The sequence below is a fragment of the Pipra filicauda genome, unplaced genomic scaffold (genome assembly GCF_003945595.2).
Source record: "Pipra filicauda isolate LSUMZ 115617 unplaced genomic scaffold, ASM394559v2 scaffold54_size4384275_pilon, whole genome shotgun sequence".
NCBI lineage: Eukaryota > Metazoa > Chordata > Aves > Passeriformes > Pipridae > Pipra > Pipra filicauda.
The window spans coordinates 660,909-683,814 of NW_024104698.1; the positions used below are offsets into that span (position 1 = coordinate 660,909).

Here is a 22,906-nt window from a genome sequence, read left to right on the forward strand (position 1 = left end):
GGACATCTACTACCTCATATAGATAAAGCATAGTACTGTAAGAAGATTTCAGTTGTAAAAATCTCTCCTGTCTAAATAAAACAGGTCACAAACAGATACTGACATTCTCCCTTTGATAACTGCTGAGTGTGTGCCCATATCCCAAATCCATTGTAATCTTCTACAAAAGCAACAGCCTTCCTTAGTGGAAAAATCAGACAGTTGAGAACAAGAAAATCAAGAGAACAAGTTTTGCACAGCATAGATATGTATAAAAGTTTCTAGACCTTAACAGTTTTCCTAAAAGAACTACAGACTCATATTTACTGACTTGCAAATCTATCTCTAATGTATAAAAAGATTAGAAAGTTCTGATGACCTAAGTAAGTGCAATTCAGTTAATTTTATATGCTCAAGGCAATACACTCATTAAAATATTTAAATGCTTCTGCTGTCCAAAGCTTGTTATAAAACACTTCCTAAACTAGTCACATTTTGGTATTGTTTCTAATAAAATAAATAGGAGAACACAGTAAAAACTGTCTACTTACACTAGGGAAAGTGATGAGTGTGGGCCTCTTTTCAATTCAGATTACTTATATTAGCATCTACTCCTGTTTATCTTTCACAGTGAAATAAGAGAAGATACCAAGGGCTCTGCAATCTATGATCTGACATGGGGAAAGTCCCACACAAACAAGGGTTGTGACAATATTTAAGCTCTGTTTGAAAATAGGTTCTTGGCACAGCAATAGACACAAAATATGTCAGGGAGAAGCTCTAGTCAAAAAGATTGGTGTTGTCATGCCATTTGCCTCTTTGTTGATCTGAACAGACTGTGCCATCTATATAGAAGAAAAGCACGATCCTATCTAGGATCCCATTTGCAACACACATTACCCCTTTTCTTGGAATCACTGGTGCTCATTGCCTGCATTGAGTCAAGTTTCTACACAGATGACAACTCTTAAAAACAAATTCTGCATCATCCATAAGAAAAATGCAGTTTCTATCTCATCATCAGTCATGGTGTAACAGCTCCAATCTTTATTTTAGCCTAGACTTTGAAATTTGCAGGGTTCAAGCCACAGAAGTCGAGGTCAAGGAAGCACACTGAGGAAAGTGAATGAGCTGAGAGAGGAAAGGAAAGTGACATTTCTGGAGAAGAGACAATTCTACAGTGGCAGAAGTAATGTTCCTTTCTCTTTTGGAAAGTTTACTGCTATTCTCTTTTAGGGCGCTTAAAATCTGGAAAGTCTCTTTTTGCCATTAGCAGCTCCCAAAGCACAGGAATCTACTTTCATTCACATGAAATGCACTAGGAGAGAGTGCAAATTTTCTACCCTGGTAAGGACTTAAGAATAGTTTTTCGTGGTTTAACAGGAATTGTTTTTCAGAGGGAGAAGAAGGGGAGTTTTTTCCTTCAGCTTGAAATACAGCACTCTACTTTACAGGAAAGAGATCTGGAAAGTTTGTTCATGGAGTGCAAAACATAATACCTGCACCCTCAGGAAATCTCCTCCAGTGGACTTTTAACATCTGGGATCCCTGAACTGTGTTAGTCACATATGGAGTGCATTGTCTGCTGATTTAGCAAATAAGGCCAGCCACTTTTTGGGATCTGCCTCCCATGAAATCAGTTTCTCCTACTACATCAGACTGGACAGCTGCTAAGGCAAACCCAAAAAGCCATCACCAGTACTACTTTCTGAAACCTTTCTGCTGTCTTCTTTTACCAGGCAGAATCATGGTATCTTGAACTCCAGGATCAAGGGACATGCCTCATCCATTTTCTCTGACTGGAGAGAAGAACACCCACCATGACCATGCTTTTCTCCAGGGGGTTGGGTTAAGAGCTATTTTCAGATATGGCTTTTTCCAAACTGTTCTTTTATATCTTTAAATCACCCATGCCCAAAAATCATATGAAACAGGCATTAAAAAAAGAAAAATAAAAGGAGTTGTGTGCAAATTAGAGGAGTATGTAATCGCCTTTAAGCACTTCATGTTGGTCAAGTGAACTGAAGAATAAAATGTTAAACGGAAAGCATTCTGGACTATATATGTATGTCCTATCTTCCGTGGTAATATCTGCCTCAATAATTCATAGAAAATATTCAAACTGTTTTGTTTAAGGAACATTGTCTGGTATGTAGGTCAGCCTCTCTAGTGATTCTTTTCCTGTGTCTATTCAGGATATGGCTAAGAGTTTTTTCCTTTCACTTTATACCTAAGAGCATGATGTTCTAGAGATTCAGATTCTAAAAGATGTAGTGATTCACAAATAAGTGAACAAAAATGAGAGGAAAAAAATTGCCCTGTGAGATTCAAATATAAAAGCAAGAGCAAAAGCTGACTTGTCTTTGTTTTAGCAGCAAACTGACTACCATAGTAAAAATGAAAAGAAATACTATTTTAGTAGCAAACTGACTACCATAATAAAAAAAAAGAAAAGAAATAATACTATCAGGAGGATAAAGAGACTTTTATGGGACTTCAGGAAAATTAATTGTATCAATTTAGCAATGCTGAATACTTAATAACGGTGAGCAGCTGAGAGTGACTCAGCATTGCATCCAGTATGCCCATTCTCTCAGAACTGTTTCAATTCAACACGAGAACCATACTGTAACTTTTTTGTGATTGACGATGACTAAGATGCATGTAAGATGTTAGAGGATTGACTCATTCTCTTTGCGTTTCTCAAAGTGATAGCAGAAGAAATAATTTGAGGAAATAGCCTAGCCAGATTCTCAAACAGAATCCAATAATTTTTAGGACTTCTAGTGGTTTTCTAAGATCCTATGCCTCTTTTGCTGCCCCTTTTTATTTCCAGAAGGCAATTAGTTGTTGCTGGCATCCATCTCCAGAGCTTATTCCACAGACTTACAAGCTGCTGCTGGCTCTGGTGCCATCAAAAAAAGGTTTGTCTTCCTCCGTGTTTCTGTGCACAAGGTGCCATAATTCCATGAACGTTGCTGATTCCCCAGACTTTGTGTTTGCCCTGATAGGTAGTGTCACTTTTACAAAAATGGGCTTTGATTTTTTTTGCCCACTTTTAAGCCTCTGCTGTAGCCAGCTGCTGCACCCTGCTGATTACCAGGAATTGCTTTTGTATATCATTGAAAGTCTCAACAGAAAGAATAAAAAGCAACAATATCCTTGTTACAAGAAAAGAAAATGGGCAGAAACAATGTTAGGAGACAGGAAAAACTGTGTACTTTGTGAGTTTAAACTTCACATTGAGAGATGATTCTGCTGGGATGTCTTGGGGGATAATTCCACTCTGAGAAACTCAGCAATAGATTTTTTAAAAATCACAATTAATTGAGGAAATATTCAAAAGTGCATGGCTGCAGTTCTGCCACCATTTCTTAATGTCATTCCCTTCATATTTCTGCACAGATCTCAATGAGATGCAGGACACACCATTCATCACTATTTAATCTGAATCAGTGGAGATCTTGTTTGTAAAGTCTATCTTAATATCAAACATGCTGACGGGAGTTCTAATTCTCATGTAAAAACTAGGAAACAACATTTGAACACACTGCACCATTTATTCTATTTTCCAAAAAAAGCATCAAGCAGTCATCAAAGTTTAAGCAAAGAAATACATATCCACATACATACATACAGTACAACCAGATCCAGTCTTGTACCTGTGTGAAGTATGGCATTATATTGTGGAGGACAGCCACAATACATCCTTACATCCTGTAGGGATGTTTTAATATTCATAAACTGGAAGAATTTGATTTAAAGTGACAATACAAGTACCAACACCGGCACATTCAGGCAGGGTTAAACTCAAATGACAGTAAGTCAACAGAAAACCACACAAAACTTTAAACTATTACCACTCATATGTGCTGCCTGCATTTAACATTACAACTTCTTCCAATCCAGACAGCTTTAATAAGCCTTTATCATTTAATAAGCCTTTGTCATTCCTTGAATGCTTAGGAATCCACATATTCGTGTGTTTATGTGTTGTTCCTAAGTAGTGTGCATGCTCATGTCTTAACTTCAGCCTCAAAATCATTGTTCAAATGCACATCTGTATCAACAGTAGTCACAGGTCTCTTGTTTACAGTCACACCTATCCACTGGGCAGATACAGACTGCAATGAGTTGAGGCTCAGTAAGCAAATCAAAAATTCTTTCTTTGCTGCAAATTGATCCATTACAGCCAATGCAACAAAACTTACTAGGGCATGTAGAACTTACTGGAACATTTCTAGATCTTTTCATGTCCTTCCAAACACTGAGTTTCCTTTTTACTGACTTTTCTCACTGCTAAATAATCTGCATGCTAGTTTCCAATGTGCTGCAAAGAGCAGGCTCTGTTTTTCTGAACCCGATCTTTTGGATTCATAACAACTATGTCAAATACATAAAAGAACAGTAAAAGGAGTATTCTAGGAATTTTTTCTCCCTGCTTTTCTCTGGTTGCTTAGTCTCATCTGTTCTATGTCCTGGATGTTCACATCTTTATTGTCTTCTCAGCATCAATACATTGTCTGTCTGTCAGAGGCTCCCTGACTGTGTTTCCTTTGCTCTTCTATCTTCTGAAGTCCTGGGACTTCAAGAGTACCTAGCTACAGAGATCTGATTAGAGGGAAACATAGGTTCCTGTAGTCTTAAAATAACCCAGTGAAAAAAAAAGAAAGCATGGCTGAAGGCCAACAAGGACTATGTAATGTATCTCTAACTGTCAGGGGCTTTTATGCTTGTGTGGCTGCCGTATCTCAACTTGGAGAAGTTGTCACACGCTGTCAGCACCATCGAATCTGTTGGTGTTTCTGAGAGCAGCCTTTTCAAGTCATTCCCAGTGAACTGAGAGGCAGAGACATTTTTCCTCATGGAGTTGCATTCTCCTTAGTCACATTCTTTTTTCTGGAGAGGTAAAACAAGTAAAATTGTTATTCCATACTTCACACCTGCAGCCACACTGAACTGAAAAGCTGTCTTGAAACACAGGGAGGTATAACAACAAAGATGCTTCACTACTGCTGCCCATAAGCTCATTGGCAAACAATTCTGATCCTCTCCCGTGACAAATTGTTAGTCAGATCACTGCTAGTCATTCCTGAGCTGCAATGAACTGTATGAGTCATATCTTTGTCAGCACAGCTACTCTCATAACTGATATTGGTATTTGTTCCTAGTGCTGTGACAAGCCACACACCACAGTTAATTTTCACTTTTTTTTCATGCTAAGCATGCCCATTTTTGTGTTCCACAGGTGCAGCTCCAAGCTAATGAGCAAAGCAGGGCACCGTTGTGTACTTACATTTGTTTATAGCAGGTAAATGCAGGCAATAAGCTCTGTAGCCAGATCTCTAGTTCTTTTATCACATACTTGGTTTCATCCAAATTTACCATTTTCAAAAGCTTTGATGTTTACTAAAGATCTTTGTTGTTTCATAGTACTGCAAGCAGATCTTCATCCCATGAGTCGCTCCAGAGACCCAATATGCACAGACCTCAAGTTCAGTGCAAGTTAGATTTCCCATGTGATTTATGGTGATTGGAGATTATTGAGTGACAACTAATATTTTGCATTGTTTGACCTGCAGTGCTGTTGTTTGCTATAAATTAATTTCTTTTCCAGGTCCTGAAGTGAACTGCATTGTGATTCTCTAGAACTCAGTGTCATCAGATATTGAGAATGGGTCTCCATCACATCTAAAAATTCTCATTTCCCTGCCACTGGGAATGGACTGATGTTTGTAAGGACCATTTCCTCATGTTTGATCATGAACTGTGTTCTAGTAGCATGAAGCTGTCAGCCACTTCTTTAATAATGCTTTCTTGGTGTGTTGCATGTCACATATACTGTACAGTAATAGCTGATATTTTTGAAGGAACACCAAATTTCTACTTTCCCTTTTAAACATACATAAAAAACAGTCTGATCTAGTCTGACTTTCATGGGTTTTGAATCTCATATGTTAAACTACTTATCAATTTATCCCTGTTTTCCTAAGGCAGTCAACTCTCCCAGATTTGTTGTTTCTAGATATAGCACAGCAGGGTCTTACACGTATTTTGGGCCTATCAATAAACAGTCTTATCAAAAGTCATCTTGATGCATATATAGAGAGCTCTATATATAGAAAATATTAACCATTCACAGCAATTCTGCTTTGTACTCATGTTTTGCAACAGGATGTATTGGCCTGTAATGATCCCAGTACTAAAAGCACTCAGACTCTGGAAGGTATTACTAAAAATGCTACTTATTAGAGCTAACACTCTAAGGAGAGAACCATAGAAGCATAGAAGCATAGACAATCATAGAATCATTTAGGTTGGAAAATACCTCCAAGACCATTGAGTCTAAATACTAATCAAGCACTGCCAAGTTCATCACTAAACCAAAACCCTAAGTGCCACATCTACATGTCTTTCAAATGCCTCTAGGGATGGTGACTCAACCACTTCCTTGGACAGCCTGTTTCAGTGCTTGACAACCCTTTTGGTAAAGAAACTTTCTGTACTATCCAATCTAAACCTCCCCTGGCAAAACTTGAGGCCATTTCCCCTCACCCTTGTTACCTGGGAGAAGAGACCAGCCCCTACCTGGCTAAACCTGCTTTTAGTAGTTGTAGAGAACGATAAGGTTTTCCCTGAGCCTCTTCTTCTCCAGGCTAAACAACCCCAGCTCCCTCAACCGCTCCTCATATTACTTCTACTCCAGAACCTTCACCAGCACCATTGCCCTTCTCTGGACACGCTCCAGCCCCTCAATGTCTTTCTTTGTAGTGAGGGGCCCAATCTGAACACAATACTCAATGTGGGACCCCATCAGTGCTGAGTACAGGGGGCCAATCCTTCACTAGTCCTTCTGACCACACTATTCTTGACACAGGCCAGGATGCCATTGGCCTTCTTGGCCACCTGGGCACACTGGTGTCTCATGTTCCACCGGCTGTCAACCTGTACCCCTGAGTCCTTTTCCTCCAGGTGACTTTCCAGCCACTTTTCCCCAAGCCCATAGCACTACATGGGGTTGTTGTGACCCAAGTACAAGACTCAATACTTGGCCTTGAACCTCATAAAATTGGCTCACTCCATTGATCCAGCTTGGTCAGACCCCTCTGCAGAGCTTTCCTACTCTCTATCAGATCAATACTCCTTCCCATCTTGGTGTCATCTGTGAACTGACTGAGGGTGCATTCAGTTCCCTCATCCAGATCCTCAGTAAAGAGGATCTGTACAGGACTGGCCCCAATACTGAGGGGAACACCACTACTGACTGGTCATCAAGTGTACTTAACTCCATTTAGCACCTCTCTCTGAGCCATCCAGTCAGTTTTTCACCCAGGGAAGAGCACACCTATCCATGAGCAGCTAGCTTCTGCTTGAGAATTGTGTGGAAGACAGTGTCAAAGACTTTACTGAAGTCTAGGTAAACAACATCCGCAGCCTTCCCCTCATCCACTAAGCAGGTGACCTTGTCATAGAAGAAGGTCAGGTTGGTGAAGCAGGACCTGTTAGAGGCAGGCCATGCAGGAGGCACGAGCACTGGTGAGAGGAAGTTGCCTGCAGGCTCCTCAGTTGCAATGAGCTGGTGACTGCCCTGCAGCTCAAAGGGTTATGCAGCATGACACAGACATCTTCGTGTAGCATCGCACAGGTCTGTGCCTGCTTAGGGTAACTGTTTCAAGGATCACTCACTCCTCAGTGTGTAATGGTCTCCTAGTCAGGATCACTACACCTACTTCTTGCTTCATCTTTCACCCGAAGATTTCAAAAGGGGAAGTTCCTGTTCACAGAAAGCCATATGTCCAGTTCTATAACTATGCACCAGAGATGGTATTATGGAAATACACTGATAAAGAGCCATCTAAAAAGACTATTAGGTGGTATTGTTTCTTTCTTCATATGTGCACGTTTGCAAATATTTGGAGTATCCATAGGTCCCAGTTTCCACTGTTTGATCACCAAATGTCTTTTCAGGAAAAAAATAAAGTGATTTCAAGAGATTTCACATTATCAGACTGTGTAGTACTGGCTAACAAAAAAAAAAATCAAATAACTCTTTAAGAATTTGGGAATAACTTTCTAAGTCAGCAAGAACTTTCTACTCCCTTCATCAAAGACAATAATGTAATATAGGACTTAAAAATTAGAAAAGTATGCAGTCTGTAATATCACATTTCACAACAATGTCTCTTCTTCATAGGCTCCAAATCAATTACAACGCATGGCTAAGTTGCTAGGGAACTGGAGAAGTTATCTGCTGATGGTGGTTAGAAGCTCAAGCAAAGACATTCTCATGGTCTTGATTCCAAATATGAGGCTGCAAAGGTCAGCTGTAGGGTTTGTATAACCTTTGGCCTAGAGTGAATTGGTAGTGGTGTTGAGATTAGTCAGATAAGCAAACACAAAATGTACATGGTTTGTGTGGTCACATCAAGTTGATGATAGGGAATAAAAATATATTTTATAAAAAATTTGTGTAGTTTCAGCAATGACATGATACTCATACACAGTGAAAAAACCATGCATACAGGTGAGAAAATGTTCAGAAATGGTTTGCTCTGAGCCACTAAAACCATAAGTAAGCTTGAGTCAGCGCCAGAAGCAATGCCCTGGGTAGAGCAGGAGTTAAATCATTCACATTGTGAAACAGTGTGCAACATTTTGTTAAGAACAAGGACAACAACAGGAAATGTCACACACAGAGTACTCACAAGAAAAGTACTGAAATGTCTGAGCCTTGTCTGTACTTGCTGAAGATTATGAAGCATCATGGATGCTTCCTTTCCAGATTTAAAAAAAGAAAAAGAAAAAAGAGAGAGAGAAAACAAAAATTTGTGTTTACATTCCAAGTAGCACTGAACAAAAGAGACAGCAGTTAAACAAAAGCCCTGGTCCCTGAGTCCATTTGGGTGATGCTGGCAACCTAAAGAAAATACATGACTACATGACACCCCTGTGGCCCTTGGAGATACACTGCAAAGAACTCTGTCAAGGAGTGCAAGAAAGATTCACCATAAGCTGACAGAAAACCTTCAAATGAACAAAATAAGAAATTATACCAAGGATCTTCCCAGAAGGGAAAGTTGCTGCCAAAAAATGGCCATAAAAATAGGAAGCAGCTAAAACATAGTAATGCCTTTTTGATCAGAGATATGAATAATTCACCCTTTTGTCCTCTCTCCCTATCTTTCTCGGAATTCCCAGATACAGCACAACACATTTTCCTTCTTCACCCACGTTCCTTGTTTTTTTTCTCATACTTGCATCACTTCTTTTGCTTTCTCTGGTAGAGACATTTTTTTTCCTACATTCAGTTACTGTACACAAATGAAGCCCTGATGTATATAGGTTGGATGTGTTTTTAACAGAAGACTTTCTGATGCCTCTCTCTGAGCCCACCCCAACAGAAAGCAGGTGGATTTAGTCTGACTAAAATCCTTTTTTCAGCAATCCCTGACCAAAGCACAGAACTGAATAAATTTTTATCAGGGAAAAAATAACAACAACAACAAACAAACAAAGCAAAAAACCATGAACCATTCTTTTTCAAACCTTTCAAATAAAATTATATTTGGACAGACACCACATCTGGACCAGAGAAAAGTTTCTGAATGTTATTAACCATTAAAAGCAGGATATTAGAATATAAACATGGCATAACCTCAGTCCTATGACCATAATAAACTAATCTGTCACACAGAACATGGCACCAACCTTTTACAGCTTTAGTTGCCGGTGCAAATACATATAAGTTTGTCTCATCCTACAAGTTCAAAGTCTTGATTGCTCAGCAATATAAATATGCAGATAGCCAATTACCATGGCAATTTGTCCATCAGACACACACAGTGTGACATATCCTGTGCAATTGCCCATATTAGGCTGTGACCAACAATCTCCCCCGAGCTGAGGGGGACACAGTGAGACAGTCATTGCGGGGAAGTTAGAGTATCACATGACAGAACCCCTCTGCCCCCATATCCTGACAGCAGCTTCCTTCCTGCATGCCTAGGAATAAGGAATATCTTCCTGTGGTATGAGGACAGGTGGCAAGGCAAAGTCAACTGCAGGGAAGAAGAGGGAGACTGGCAGTGTTTATCCATGTGTGTGCATCTGCACTCTGCTTGGAATCACAGCTGGCAGGCAGTAGACCACAGAGATCAAAGGGTACTGCAAGACTTATCTTGCCTTTTTGCCATTTTGTGCTACCCTTTCCTCTCTTGGCTGTGCAAAACATGAATTCCTCAGCCAAAAAGTGAAACACGGATGCTGGATAACAGTGTACAGCAACTATTGAAAAATATTGAAAGGACTTGTGGAAAAGAATATGATGATCTCTGCAACAGGCCTGGTAAGCTAGGAGTACTATTTTGTGCCTGTGTGGTTTTAGTTAACAGTATAATTAGATTTATATTCTTTTTTTTTTTGACTGGTGAAGGGAGAGGTCTCAAAGGAATTTTTCCAATTCATGTTCTGTCTTCTGTCTTCTCCAAAGGAAGGATACTTTCATGTGGTTGACACTTTCTTTTTCTTCCAATATGGAATGAATTGGTGATAGCATTAAATTCAGTAAAACACATTTAAGAGGCCCGCTGAAGAGCATGTTCAGCATTTGTGTGTTTTGGCTCCCAGGATAGTTTTGCCCTGATTCACTTGTTCTGAGAACGAACCAAGGAGTTAAATTTATGATGCAATTCCTTTCTTCTTATACAAGTAATTCTTAAAGACTTCAATAACAAACAGTTATGGATCATTTCCCCTGAATAACTTGTTTTCTTTATCCCTGATAATTTTTTTTCAGTGCACCAGCTGATTGTGCTTTCCATTATAATGAAACAAAGCAAAGCCTTGTTGGCCCAGCCTGACACACTCTATGGTGTCAGGCAGGAGAGTCGAAGAAGCCCAGTTAATATGCAGCAGTCCAATATGTGTGCATGGAAAATGTTCTAACCTGTTCAGTGCCTTGAGAGAAATGGCTTGTGTAGAATTAAGAGGGGAAATTAGACAGGGAAAGCCAAAAAATCCTTCTGAAAAGCAAGAGCTAGATATATTTCCAATATACTTAAAAATAATTTTAAAAGTCCCTATTATCAAAATATAGCTAAATTACGACAGAAATTTCAGATATTCACTGTCAGTGATAGGCACAGCAGCCAGTCTTTTAAGCAGGCCTTACCACTCTATTTTTCTGAATATACAGCTTCCTTTCAGATGGTATGTGAAGCAGAAATTTAAATCAAGGAAATTCTATTAAAGAAAGACAAAATTTGTTGAAATTATCTAGTTACCCTAATGTCTATTCAGTATATGTCTTATACAAATTATGAAGTGCTGTCACAAAGATTGTCCTTTGAAAGTCACAATCATTATACAAGAGACTGGTTTATTTGCAAAATAATTAAAATTTTGAAGAAAGGAGATGTACGAGAGCTGTGTATTTCCCCTGCATCATCACTGATCAGTCTTAGGGTGCCAATCCTCCCATATATTTTTCCAGTGATTTTTTTCTTTTTTTTAGCCATTTTACTGTTGATGTGAGTGAAGTATAAGAGGGAATATTGTTAGAAATAATATTTAAAACTATTTTTTGCTACTTTTGTGAAGAGGGTGGCTGGTATTTCACATGCAGATCTAAGTATGGGAGAAGGCAGTGTTTCTAGCTGCACTTTATTTGACTGCCACAGATAAAGAGACTCTTAATTCTTAGTAGGCTGGATGAAGCAGCTGATGGAGCTTAGAGTGCTGCAGATAAAGGGAGGATTTCTAGTGGATGAAAAGAGGAGTAAAGGTGAAACTGAATCCCTTTCTCTTTGCCATCACAGGCATTTGTGATCCTGTTGGCTGCAGCTCTTGATATGAAATGCTAGAAAGCACCTTGTATGCATTTTTCCTCTCCTCTCTGTCTCTTTAATAAAAGTCTTGTCGAAAGCTGTAAGAGACAAAGAGAGGTTCCATTTCAAGGGTGGGGACGGAATCAGAGGGGGTTTTTTTGCATGTGAGCATGACAGATGGAAAATGCTTCCAAAGGAAGACCGCACAAGTGGTGGCCAAGAACTTCGTGTGTAAATGCGCTTGGCAAACACAGGAGAAAAACACACCTCAGCCTCCTGCTTGAGAACCGCCTATTCTGTACCTCTCCAAGCACATAACATATCTCTTTATTTTGATAATGCCTGATAATGCCTTAATAAGTCCAGGTCTCGCAGTTTGATCAGCACAGGGTACACCTGAGCCCCTGGGGTTCAGACCACAACTGACCACACTGCAGACCACAACTGACTAACTGCCAGAGCTGATGCCCGCTCTTCCACACACAGCCCAGGAGACATATGGAAATATACTAAAGTTTATGTTATATGTAATAAATTTCCAATTTCATTATTCACTCCTTGAAACATAGTAGCAGGTTCAAGACCTGGGTATATATACTCTGTAATTTTCCACACAGTCTGAAATATTAGTTCCAGTGCACCAGGTTTCCTTCTTAATCATAACCTAACCAAAGACACAGCTATCCTGCTGATTTCTTGATAAGCTCAAAATTTCATTCCTCATTTATCATCAAACTTCAGCCAGCATAAATAACTGTTGTTTTGTTTATAGTCACCTCATCATGTGTTGTCACCAAGCAAATGCAGCATGTTGCCATAGACTTACATGAGATTCTGACGTTTGCATCACTAAAGCATGAGGCTTTTCTTTCTCCAGATAACAATCATGGACACTCTCCTTTTCTTTCACATCCCAGTTACAAAGATAGAAAAATGGCAGGTAAATTTCATCTCCACATTCTCAGTTTTTGTGCCTGACTTTGGAGTTGGATGTTTTATGTCTTCTATCCCTTTTTCCTCCAATTTTGCCAGAAATAAAAAATATATTCAATTCAAAGTCATACTTTGATAGGCAGCACAGGAATAGTCTATGAGCAGTCAAAGATAAAGCCAAAAGCAGCCCTTATACCAGCTACAGTCACTAAATAATGACAGGAAAATTTTAGAAAAATCCCAGTTTGTCAGTGTACACTATGAAAATTTTTTCATCTGACTCCAACCAGCAGGTCACTTACCCAGTTTTATTTAGACAGACTTACTGTTCTTCACAAAAGTATCCTTTAAGTGTTATCTCTGGGATAGATGCATGAAAATGGTTTTAGCTATGCTTCATCTGATTTGTTTTCTCGTGACTCTTCCACTCAAAATAATTGCATTGGCACCTAGCAAATGCAAAAGAGAATATGCTGAAAAGGTTGGATAGAACATGAGAAACTATTATCCTGCATCCAATTTCCCATAATAGTCCCAAGGGCAGACCAAGGAATGATGTCCAAAAAACTGCCATAACTTACAGAAAGTGCAAAACATCTTGATAAGAGATGCCCATTTTGGTAATAAAATAGATGAGGAATATTTCTATAGAAAAATGTTTCTTATGTAACTCTTTAGGAGAAAAATATCTATTTAAATTTTCAATATTTTTTTTAAAAGAAGGTTTGCTTCCTTGCCTTGGTGAGAAGTCCCAATGGTAGAATATTTCTTTTCAGCAGTTACAGTATATTACATAGAAAACTAAGCATGGTCATTCTGAACAAAATAAAATGTATAGCCCCAGGTATTGTTCTGATTGGTCAACAGCAGATATTGAGGGAAGAGTTTAAGAACAGAGGGATCATTCAGGAATATATCTTAAGAATATTCTCCCAGTTTTTACCAGTTTGTAATTCAAGGATTTCCTGAAACTGAAGTTGTGTCTTTGTATTTTTATCCCATGAATGAATCAAGTTGCTTTTGATTTTTGAACACAAAATTATATCAAATCTGATCCAGGAGGAGCATCAAAACCCTGTTCATACAGGGTTTTCATACAACTAAAAAAATGTATCAAAGAAAGTACAACACAAGCTTCATGAGTACAATATGAGCTTCTTCTACAAAATACATGTATAAACTGCAATGAAAATGCAAAAATTAGTATCAGATATTCTGGAAGAGAAAATTATATAGGGCAACCAATTCTTATGATCAATATGATACTTCTTTATGCAGCCTTGGATACTATTAGCAGACCATATTCTCCAAAAGAGAATTTTTACTCTTTCTGTAAGGCGCAGTCGCATAAGAGATGTGTTTTTAATTACCAAGACACAAAAGGATCTCAGTTTTACATCTGTCTGAAAAACAGCACATATAATAATTATGCTGAGATAATTATTCATTATGGACTCAGCAGTCTGACACCTACTGATTCACCCGCATAATTTTATTGTAGTGCCCACATTTTCCTTTGAGATGCCAATCTACAGGCTTGATTTCAACTTCATTAAGGTGATGGGAATGTTTAAGGTAACTTTAAGGTAGTATACAGCAGAATTTGCATTTTAACCAAGCTTAGGATTTAGTCAGAAAGATCCCAAAATAAGTGAGAGTGGGAATTAAGCTCTACCTCGCCGTTTCCTTATTCCCTGGTACATGGTAAAAGCAAGGTTCTGAGATGCAAGAAGATCCATGGGATGGTGGTGGTGCTTCTGAAACTTTATTTGGTTCTGTGTAACTGATTTGCTTGTCCATATCCTCTGTCCTGTTTATTTTTAAAGATGTGTCAAGACCAAAGCCCTAGGGGACATGGCTGCAGATCTGGCAGTAACCTCTGGAATAGCCACTGGTGCACAAGGGAAAGAAAACAGTGAATGACCAGGAAATTAGAGTTGTTTTTATTAGCATTTTATTCACCCCAATCCACCAATCAGTTCGTCTCATATGGATTTAATTACAAACTCAAAAGTAATTGAAGGAAAGTGTTAGACTTTCTTTAACTCATATCTGGGAAACAACCAGATACCTCAGAAAAGTTATTTATTATTTGTACATAGCATTAGCAGAGTTTTGTTAACTTCACCAAAACACCAGATATGTGCAATTTGTAAGTGAATGTCTGCAAGCACATTTAGTACACAGGGTAACAATATCCCTCCTGTAAGCAGATATGAAATTTACTTTCACCAAATGAAATGTCCATGGAAAACTTATCCTGAAATTTAGTAAGCAAACAGACTACCACTCCCACTGTAAATTGGAATTAATACTATCAAGTTTTATTTGTTTATGCAATTCAGCCAGAAATTCCCCTGACCCCTCTCAGCAGAATGAACAGCGAGTAGCAAAATATGGTGTGGTTTTATTCATGCCAGGATGGAGACGTACACTAAAAGACATTAGGCCTGGACAGCTACACATGTGTTATCTCCACTAATGACCAATGTGTAAATTGAAGTAATCTTCCTCTGTTGAATAGTTCTTTCTATTCACATGCACTCCTGTCCATCTAAAAAAATGTTGTTATTATTAACTCAGATTGTATTTTAAACAGCTTTGCTGCAAAACAACTCTTCTAGATCACATAGATTTCATTAGGCTTCTTTTGTGAATCCAGCAGGAGAAAATACATATTTTTAAGGGCCAGGAGTGCTTTTCTTTTCCAGATCACAGAAAGAAAACAATGTTTTGTTCACCTTGGAAAAAAAAAACATTCAATGAAATCTTCATGTCTATGTTGAAGAGGAACAAAAAATAAGATAACCCTGGAATTTAACCATATTACTAGAGAAAGGATACAATGACTCACAGACTAATATTAGGGAAGGACAAACATCCCTGTATAGCTACAAGTGAGGGTTAAACCTAATTTATTGTATCTTAGCTACTTCATTTCCAAAATACATTTCCTTTTCTCTGAGATAAGAACAACTTCTCTTCTGTCTCTTATTCTCTAATGGTAATATTTGTCAATACACTGTATCCTTGTGATTATTCATTATAAGAAGAACAAAAAAATTGGCACATGATAGAACTTGCTTAGCACAACATTTTAGAGATTAATTTATTAAGGAATGCAGGTACTCTGCAAAGAAAATGACTGTTTGCTTCTTTCATTATTATTGCAAATTAATTTTTACAGGAGAACTTAATGAGCAACTATTCACACACAACATATTTAGGCATAAGCCAAGCTCCAAGTTGCAGTAGCACCCAAGTGTCACTATCAGATTTGATAAACATACCATCCCATGTGCCATGGCATGGCTCAGGTCACACAGTTACTCAGCCCTTTTTGAGCTTATGTCCACCCACATGCTTTGATTTGCACAAAAGTGAAGAGGTAACATATAAAATAGATTTTATGTGTGGCAAGTGAATTTTGACAATTGAAGCTAGTAATTCTGCTAGATTGCTAGAAAAAGATGGAGCTGGAGATAAGGATGGCCAAACTAAACATGAGTTTCTAATTAGGTTCATTCTTCTAAATTTATCTATGAAATACTGAAAGAATGTTGTGTGCCTCCACAGAACAAAGATGTAAATTTAAAACTTTTAATAATAATTATCAAGTAAGCTTCTTAACCGAGTCACATCCTTAGCAATTCTATAGTTGAAAACACTTGTTACCTCAATAGAAACATGAAAAAGGACACTTAGAAGGGATTTCTTCTTTGCTTTTGGTCTGTCTACATATTTTTCTGCACTCTCAATTCATTTAATTTAAGAATGCTTATGAAGCCTATATCCTCTGTTTAAAACATTAGGAACTTATTTTGAGTCCAAACTGTTCTACAGGCACATTATGATCAGAGTCATGGTTTTATTAAATATTAACTTTTCAAAAAGCAAACTCACTTTAGCAATGTCTTGTTAGGAGATTTGAAACTAAAACTTCTCTACTGTGTAGTATAAATATCTAGTTAAACAACTTCAGTAACAAGTCAAGAGTTTTTAATGTAGGTGCCTCTATTATTCCCTAAATGGGAATGAGACATAGGATTCATTTCATTGACTTTACATATCTATTATGCAGACATGTATGTCTGAAGAAATGTTCCTGGCTCCCCTCAACAGATATAAACATTTTTGGAGTGATTCAGGTCATATTGTCTAAAATAAATCTTAATAATTGTGCTCTAGAAATGCCTATTTTTTCCAATGAAACTGTAGAAAGCTGAGAAGAACCAGCTCACCTGTAGACACTGCAACATAGGCCAACAACCCCAACTTGAATCTCTTCATACAGACAGCATTGAGACAGATAAAGCCGTGCACTTGTGTCCCTTATTTTAATTGTGTCTCTGAGACAATGGTGATGCCACTGTTCTGCATGTTTCCACTCTCTTACAAGGGAAGCACATCATTTGTGCCCCTGCTCACAAACTGAGATGAGGGTCACAACAGTCTCCTCTTTAGCAAACTAAGAAATTCAGAACAGCAAAGAATCCAGTCCATATATCATTCATATGGTCAAAATATGTGTTTGTATTTAATACTGGTGAAAACAGGAATGTTTTAAACATTGTCATTGCACAACAGACACATTAGAAGTCTCTGCATTTATTCTTGCCTACATTATTGGTTAAATATTAGTAATTATCTTTAACCAAGTATTTTGTTCTTTCAATTACTTTCTAATGTAAATGAAAATTCTGAGCTTCCATCCCAGGGAAATCTGTGCATCTGTAACTAAATGGACATATTATTTCTGAACTCCATGCTGGCAAACAGCCAGCAGAGTGTGTACATTGAAATTAGAATAGATTGGAAGGCAGGACTTTATTACAAATTGATCTAGATGACGATAGCAACTCTGAAAGCAGCTCCACATTTTTAAAGGTCTATTGTATGTTCCTAAAAATGAGAAGGGAGAAACATTAGGAACATAACAGAAAGAAAATCTAATGCCGGGATACATATTTTTTTTTGTTGTTATTTCTATTTTATTCTTTTACAGCATTATTTTGTCAACATTAACCCAGGAGCTAGAGCTTGCTAGCATCACATGCAGAAATGCATGGAGCAGAAATGAAGAAAATGCTATTTCTAGTCATCTGTTTATTTTTTAGTAATTTTTCCTACTGCAAGTGCTCTCACTGTAAAGACCAAAAGGTTTGTCAGTTGTGTCAATTGCATCATGGAAAAAAATAATAATTACTGTTAATAGAAGTAATCCAGTTTCACCGTGTGGTTGAGAGCTCTTTACTTGTCAGTTTATTCTTGAGTTTTACTCTACTCTTGAAAACAGTAGGTGGACATATAACCCCAGCTTAGCTTATCTTTTTCCTGTAACATTCCATATCTACTGTATATAGCAGGATATTTTAGCAAATGTATGTGCTATTTTTTGTTGCTTGCACTCTTCCATAAAATGATTTGTGAAGTGGTAAGTCAAAACCAATAAAGATGTCAAGGATCAGCATTAATTTCATTAGCCTACCAGAAGCATAGATAATTTCTTATGCTTTGAATGTTTGCGAGAAGAAAGACAGTTCACCAGGCATCAGAGTATTGAGGGTGCAACTGCTTAAAAGCAAGGTCTGATACAATAGAAAAAACCATAACCCCTGAGATTACATACTTTTAAATAATTACAGCAAGAACTGACCTTGTAACACTGTTTTTTCGTTCCTTACAACTCAATATAGAAGATGAGACAAAACTAACAAGAATAATTCTGTTTTCACCAAGCACCAGAATTCTGTGCATAAAGTCCTCAATGTTATTCCCAAACTGCTGTCTCTACATTGCCTGGAAAATCATCTGACCCATCTCATGTAAGAGTCATGATGGTGAGAAAAGGGCTGTTATTCTGAATGTTGAATACACAGATTTTCAACGCGGATTTGACCACCAGTAAGAATACAATTCATGGTATGTTTCAACCATACACGAAGAACCTCTTGAGAACTGCATTGACACCTATGACTAGCTGACTTGGACACAAACTTGCCAAAAGCGACATACTCAGTTCACCTAGTGATATTTTTGGCCATCCTTAGATAGGACTCACATGGAGTTATACCTTTCTTCAAACATAAGTAAACCCTGTAGGCCTGGGTGTGTTTTAAAGTACATTAACTGTTAGCGTACAGCCTTCAGCCATATCATTTTCATGCAATAAGGGGAAAAAAATTTGGAGAAAGCTCTGTTCCCTTTACATTACTGGCATTTCTTTTTGGTGCCAGAGTAAACAGCCTTTTCATGGCTCTTTGCTATCATCAGTGAGCACTGAAAAATTCTCAGACAAAATGTCGAGTCCTTCATTTCCTTCTCCTTAAGAGTACCACAGAGCAGGGCCATCCAAGGCATCCTCTAAACATTTGGAACAGTAACATCAGGACCTAAGCAATTCAAAGGAAATAGCTTCCTCAAAACTGGAATCCTCTTTAGCATGGGCAGCTGCGTCTCAGTGGAGCGCAGCTTCCCATCCTCCTTGTAGCGCACAAATGTTCATTGCCTTTGATCTGGTTCCCCTTGCAGCTGCTCAGCAGCAGATCTAGGAGCTCCATAAGGATGTGATACAGCTCTGAGCTTTATTAATGCCTGGCCTGACTTGTCCCAGTTTCCAGAAATTATTTGGCTAGTCTGAAAGCAGCAGTACAGCAGGGCACAATATCCCCTTTCTCTGCTTTCCTTCCTGTGTTCATGCTAAGCCATAAATCTCAATGGAGTTCTGACTCAGCTGAGATCCTCAGAAGAGGAACTTCTTACAGAGCAGGGAGAAACATAAAATGCTGTTGAGGAGACATCATAATCTCTTCTGTGAGAAGCTGGGGTTTGTAAACCAAAAAAAAAAAAAAAAGGCCCTCAGGAGATCAGTGTACTAAACAGGTGCTTTACATAGATTCCTACGGAATCAAGGAAGGTAGAATCAAATTTACTTTCTCTAAAGCTTTGTAGTGTTACAGTTTGATATTTTAAAATAGAGATTTGCAGGTAGAGAGCTAACTTTGCTTGACTGAGTGTTACAACACTCGCTTGTCACAGAGACAGAGTTTGCACATACTGCAGATGGAGTCTCTTTTCTTCTCCTGCTCTGTGACCTCAGACCATATTGGCTTACTCTGTAACACCATGGATAGAAAAAGGGAGAGGAAAAAAGTCTTTATATAGCAAAATCTTCTCCCATGAGCCACTGAGCTTTCTTTACAGTCAAATAGCTGAATGGTATATACACATTTTTAGGATTCCATCCCATCTGTTTTGTAAGTTCTTTGTAGGAACCAGATCAACATTTATGATGCCAAAATATTCACTGTGCTCCACAAGGACTTAGTGGGCACCACATCATGTTCCCAATGGTGAATGATGGGTTAGTGATAATGGCAAGTGTGTACTTCTCTTGTCTAGTAACAAGAAAACAAGTTAACTTTAGTCTCTGTAAGTCAAAAATATCCCATTTACTGCTGATAAAGGGAATATGCAGAAGATATAGCACAGCAGACAAGCAGTACACTTCCAGTACGTTAGTGCTCAGCAATCACACTGTCCGTACCTTCAGCCTAGCAGCCTTCTTTGGTGGGTTGGCCTGGCTTCCTTTTGCTCTCTCTGGTAAAGAGCATCAAGAACATTTTTAGCTTTCTTTAAAGCAGTCTCTGAAGTTTTAGGGGGTATGAATTTTTTGCAGACACCAAGAAGAAACCAAGAAGGAGAATACTTCCAAAGTATATTTTGATTTTGTCTGTCGCTGTTGGAAAAAAGGATTATATGATGCCAAGGTTTATCTATTAGTTCCTTTAATAACTTCTGAATCTACTACTGATTTTCTACCATCTTTGGTGGATGGCAAAATAATTTAAAATTTGACAATCAAAAGTGTCTCTCAACATTTACTTGAAAGTAACTGAGTCTAAGAAGTTTCATGAATATTGGTGGGAAGCAAATCCCACACAATGTGCAAGTACAATAAAACTATCACTTTGATAATATATGAATATTTATGGACTTTTTTAGAGTAACTATGTCACATGACATGTTTAAACAACTTCTTAAAGTTGTTCTTCATCTATAAAGATTGAATATGGGGAAAAAAATAATTTATTCAATCCTTTGTTCCTCAATCCCAAATCCTTTTGATAGCTCTGTTTCTCACTCCCTCCATAGTTTGTGCTGCTCTCCTTGCTGATGGCTTCCCTTGAGTACTAACCTAGGCATCCTTTGATGCAAGATTACACAATGGCAGGAGACACAAAATCTGAAGTGTTATGTGAAGATGTATATTATTTTTTTGTTATAAAGTTTCCTCCCTTTGAAGTTCTAAGGAAACTACAATTTCCTTTCTCCTGCTTTAAGAGATATATATATATACATTCACTCACAGTTAAATACATCTCCCATAACAATTAATTTCCCAGGCCTAACCAATACTTAGGTACAGTTCAAAGAGGGTCTTTGATCTGCACACAGTTCCTCAAAAAAATCTTTATCCTGCCATCCAGGTGATGAGGAATCCCAGCAAAAATGGCTTCCTGTATCTAATTGAAAGAGACCATGTAGCACTTTCAAGCAGTACCTTATTAACATGCATATGAACAGTCAACATCAGTAATTTACTTGCACAATGTAAAACACTGTGCTTGGTTAGACCAGTAGAGAATACAGTTTTAAAATCATGAATTCACTTACAATACTGTTCATCAAATAAACCCTTGTTTGCCATTCTGTGTCAGATTTCACTCCACAACCGTAGTGACTACTCTTGGGAGCCAGCCATTTATCATGTTAAAAACAAGGACTTTTGAGGCCAGTGGGCTACAGTAGCTCTATTTAAAAGGTGGCTGTATTTTTATGCTTTTCCTGAGTTTTGTGGTTAAGTGGCTCACTTCGTAAGCACTATGCTGTGTAAGCCATACACAGAATGAGTATTTATGCAAAGGATCTCACTGAGTTTTGTGAGGCTATTTGTATATGCTCTCAAAAATGCAAGTGTGGATCATACAGCATAGCCCTCAGCATGCGTCTGAGACTGCCAGAGCTCAAAATGCAATGGTCCTGCAATCTGCTGGCTGAAGCTTGCAGGGGAGACAAGCAGAGAGCAGTAAATTAGAACAGCGACTCAGAGCTGTGCCATCATCACTTACAAGTACTTATAAATTGTTTATCCTCCCCCTTCGTGCTGTAGCTATAGGCTTTCATGTTCCTACATCTGCTAAATATGACTGCTCCGCTTACTTACCAATCTCCCAGGAAGGTAGCAAGGCTCACTTACAGCTTACATCACATGCTAAGGAGTAAAGCACCAGCTTTGTGCTGAGCAGTCATCTCTCTTAATTTTGATTGATTTCCTTTTACCTGAATGTAATCAGATTACAGGCAAACATGGGTTTAAGAGTAACAGCTAACCTGACAAAGCTGAATTTTTCTTTCTCTGTGAATGTGAATATAACAAAATAGAGAATGCAGGAGAGACATAAGTTGATATTAAATAGCTTGGGTTTCATTTACATACCCCCATTGGCTTCTCATCACAGCACCCTCCTTTGACTTGCCACAAGACACTCCTGTCCAGAAGCAGCTACGCAGAGCAAGGGCAAGTGAGAGAAGGGCATTATAATTCACCAGTAAGCCAGTCACCTGGAAGGATGTATTTGGTTTTATATGTAAATGTAGTTCTGGTCCGGTTTCAGACAATACCATTCAGTCACTGCCACTAAAGTAACTGGCAGTAAGCACTGCCCATGGCCGCTGCAGTGTCTTCACCTCCATGTGGAGGTGGGAGCCCAGATCAGCTACGGATCAGCATAATCCTATCCCCCGGTTAACAAGAATAAATGGGAATAAAAGAAAGCAAAAACTTGTACTTACAGACTCCTTTTCATCTAATGAGCACACCATGCTTTTCTGTGCATGTTATTCTTAGTGTCCCCAAGGCAATTTGATCATCGAAGATGCAGGAGGGATTGGTTTAGTCAGTCCAGCTAAAGGGTTTGTGACAGAACTGGGATCTATGTTACCGTTACTCTCAGTCCTCTGGTTTGACCACTAGATGATATTTATGACTAGATACTTTGAGGTTACATGAAAGCTTACTCAGACAAATGCTTTTCCAGGCAATACCACAGAGATATCTCCTTTCTTTAAAACTGACGGCAATTGAAATCCTTCAATAAACTCCATTT

At 38.3% G+C, this 22,906-nt stretch overlaps 1 long non-coding RNA gene across 2 annotated transcripts; it reads right to left on the reverse strand.

Moving 5' to 3' along the window:
• Positions 1-3,530: 3,530 nt before the first annotated feature.
• LOC113994193 lies at positions 3,531-22,660 on the reverse strand. 2 transcript variants are annotated; one of them, XR_005565824.1, is made up of 3 exons: positions 22,593-22,660; positions 8,685-8,753; positions 3,531-4,878 (listed from the first exon to the last, which is right to left on the reverse strand). It is a non-coding gene; the product is annotated as an uncharacterized LOC113994193 (long non-coding RNA). The 2 variants fall into 2 exon arrangements; XR_005565823.1 differs by lacking the exon at positions 22,593-22,660 and adding an exon at positions 13,040-13,175.
• Positions 22,661-22,906: the final 246 nt, after the last annotated feature.